We start from the raw sequence: 3,441 nt of genomic DNA, 5'->3' as shown, positions 1-3,441 counted from the left end.
CCCACCACCCAGGCCTGGCTAAGAGGGCCAAGCCCCTCCAAGATCTCCAAGACCCTGATGCTTCAAATCCATGCTTACTCTGGGTGAGGGTCCAGATCAAGCCCTGTTGGGACACACTGAAGACACAATCTCTGCCGTGAAAACATCATTCTGTGGAGGATCTGAGAAAATTCTAGAAAGTATAGACTCTAGCCATATTACAAGTACAAGTCCACGAACATGGAAAGTGAATGTGGTATCTCCCCAGAGACAAATGCACAGACGAACAAAGCCAAGAACACTTGTGGCCGGGTGTGGTGGCTCACACCTGTAATCCCAGCACTTAGGGAGGCTGAGGCAGGCAGATCACCTGAGGTCAGAGTTCAAGACGAGCCTGGTCAACACGGCGAAACCCCGTCTCTACTACAAATACAAAAATTAGCCGGGCGTGGTGGCGGGTGCCTGCAATCCCAGCTACTTGGGAGGCTGAGGCAGGAGAATTGCTTGAACCCAGAAGGCAGAGGTTGCAGTGAGCCAAGATCACGCCACTGCACTCCAGCCTGGGCGACAGATACTCCTTCTCAAAAAAAAAAAAAAAAAAGAACACTCGTGAGGAGCATGGAGCGATCTCTGGGGAAGCTTGTCTCTCCTCCTCTTCTTTGGCCACACCAACACAACGGGGTGTGGGTGCAATGGAGGGAGCCTGTGGGACTCAGGGTGTCAACCTCACTATGGAGTGAACGACTCCAGAGCAGTGGTGCTGCAGTCACCAAAGCCACCAGCTATAACCAACACGACCTGGGTCTCCAGATCAGACATGGGCCGGGAGCAGAAAGTTGGCGAGCAGGACTGCCTTAGAAAATCTGAGGCACTGAGCTCCTGACAATGTAACCTATTGCCCGATTCTTGCCCAAAGTCGAAGTCCTGAAAAGAACATTGTGGAGAAAGGGGCAAAATGAGGAAAGGAAATAAGGATTCTGAGAAACAAGGAAAGGGCAACGCCACAGTCCCTCTCAAGCCATCTGGAGTGAATACACGGTTCCCGATGCACATGGGGACAAATGATGGCAAAACACCATGCTGCAGATTGGAGGGTCTTCGAAATGCTCTTTCAAAATGACTCCATAACACAAACGTAGACACTATTCAGCGATCCTACAGCCTGAATCCACCACAGATGGTGCCCTCAGCTTCTCTCTTGTTTCTCTGGGAAAAAATAAAACAGGTAGAGCTGAGATCCTCTGGCCCTTGCAAGCAGACCAGCATAGATTCAAATCTAGCTCCCATACTTTCTGCATGACCTTGGGCAAGTTACTTAACTTCCCTGGACTTCAGTTTAGTCATCCGTAAAATGCGTGTAATGCCGCAAAGGTTGATGTACCGATAAAGGAAATGGCACAGATAGAATATCTTGTGCCCTACCTGGTAGGTTATGAGATGCTTAGGCCAATAACCGAGGAGGTTAGTTCCCTTCTTTCCCTAGCCTTGGCTAGGACAGCACCAAGCATGGTTTCACTGTACATTAGGAGGTGACACTGTGAAGAGCTCCTGAGGAAGGCGTTCAGAGCAAATCATCTTGGATGATCTAATTTATCTGTCTTTTATTCCTAATGCGGCCAATTTGGAGACAGCATAAATGGAAGTGTTTTCCAGAAATACTGAACATTTGGTCACAGGCTCGTGATCTTTGAAATGGACCGAAGTATTAACTATCTCAGGGGCAATGCGCACTCAGATAGCATCGTGGCAGGTCACACTCTGCAGGCACTCACTGTGTGCCACACTAAGCACATGTTAGCTCATTTCAGCCTCACACTCACACTTTCAGGTGGGCATTATTATCAGATCCATTTTACAGATGAAGAAACTGAGGCGCAGCTAAAGTAACTTAGACAAAGTCGCAGAGCTGTAAGAGGCAGAGCTGGGACCTGAGCCCATGGGGTCTGACTCCTGAGCCTGTGTACTCACCCGGGCACTCTGAAAACTCCAAGACCCAGCTCTGCAGGGACAACCAAGTCCCCAAGTTTGTCTTCATCCAGCTACACTGAAGTCGCTCCCTTACATGGCTCTCTAAGACCCTAAAGTGATTTTTTAGTTTTTCAAAAAGTCTAGAGTAGAGCCATTTCACCAGCGCCTGCCCAGATGCTCCAAAACTCTTCCTCCCACCATCTCAGAAATGACAAGGAAGAGTCGGCCACGGCCGAGGAGGACGAGGAGATGCCCAGTGTTAGGGCTCCAGCCACGTGTCTGATCAGGACCTGAATCATTGCCCCTTCAATACCCCATCCTCCACAGCCCATGGTGAGGACTCTGGGAGGGCCAGCTCCATCCTGGAGCCATGGAGGATGGGTGCTGGTCCTCCAGGACAGAGAGGGTGGCACAGGCTGTGCCCCATGAGCTGCAGGAGAGATAGATGCATGAGTGTGGGGGACACCCCTGGTTTTCCCCCCCAGCACCTGCTGCTCCAGCTGGGTCCTGAGTACCCTTTGGAAAAGCACCCCCTCCCCAGTTCTCCACCATGGGTAGGGTGGACCCAGCCCTGCTCACTCAGTCCAGGGCTTAGCCTTGGCTGTGGCAGTTGGTTCAGGGAGGAACTTGTGAGAATCATGCTTCAAATGAAACTCGATCCAAGGGCTGTTGTATGAATGGCAAAGGAGGCTCCCTTTCCCCTGGGATAGGGAAGCTGGGAGAAGGAAGAGGGGCTCCTGGAGGCGCCATCACCACAAGGAGAGAGCCATCCTCCAAATGCACCAATAAGTCTAAGCAAACGAGCCTGGAGAGACACAGAGACAGGAAGGCCTCGCAACGTTGTCTGAGCACCGGGATGCAGCAGTACCTGAAGGCGGCTGGCCTGTTGTGTTAGTTTTCTATTCCTGTGTCAAATTACCACGCATTTAGTGGCTCAAAACCACACCCACTTATTAGCTCATAATTCTGCAGGTGAGAAGTTCAGCCCAGCAGTACTGGGGTCTGCTTAGAGTCCCACAAGGCTGAGATCAAGGCATCGAGTTCTTATTGGCTCTGCGAATAAATCTGCTTCCGAGCTAGTTAATGTTGTTGGCACAATTTAATTCCATTTGGTTCCAAGACTAAGCCTCCCCCTTCCAGGTATTCTGAAATGTACAATAGATTATTGTAAAGTGTAGTCACCCTACTGATCTACACAATACTAAATATTTCTTCGATCTGACTATGCATTCATACCCATTAATCAGCTTCTCTTCATGACCCCCACCCCCTACCCTTCCCAGCCTCTGGTAGACACCAATCTACTTTCTATCTTTATGAGATTCACCTTTGTGGCTCCCACATGGGAGTGAGGACATGCGATATTTGTCTTTCTGTGCTTGACTTATTTCACTTAAAATGATGGCCTCTAGCTCCATCCATGTTGCTGCAAACGACAGGATGTCATTCTTTCTTATGGCTGAATAATAACCCATTGTGTATATAATACTTTTT

The sequence above is a fragment of the Rhinopithecus bieti genome, unplaced genomic scaffold, assembly GCF_001698545.2.
Source record: "Rhinopithecus bieti isolate Rb0 unplaced genomic scaffold, ASM169854v2 scaffold_24822, whole genome shotgun sequence".
Lineage (NCBI taxonomy): Eukaryota > Metazoa > Chordata > Mammalia > Primates > Cercopithecidae > Rhinopithecus > Rhinopithecus bieti.
This window is presented reverse-complemented; position numbering follows the sequence as displayed.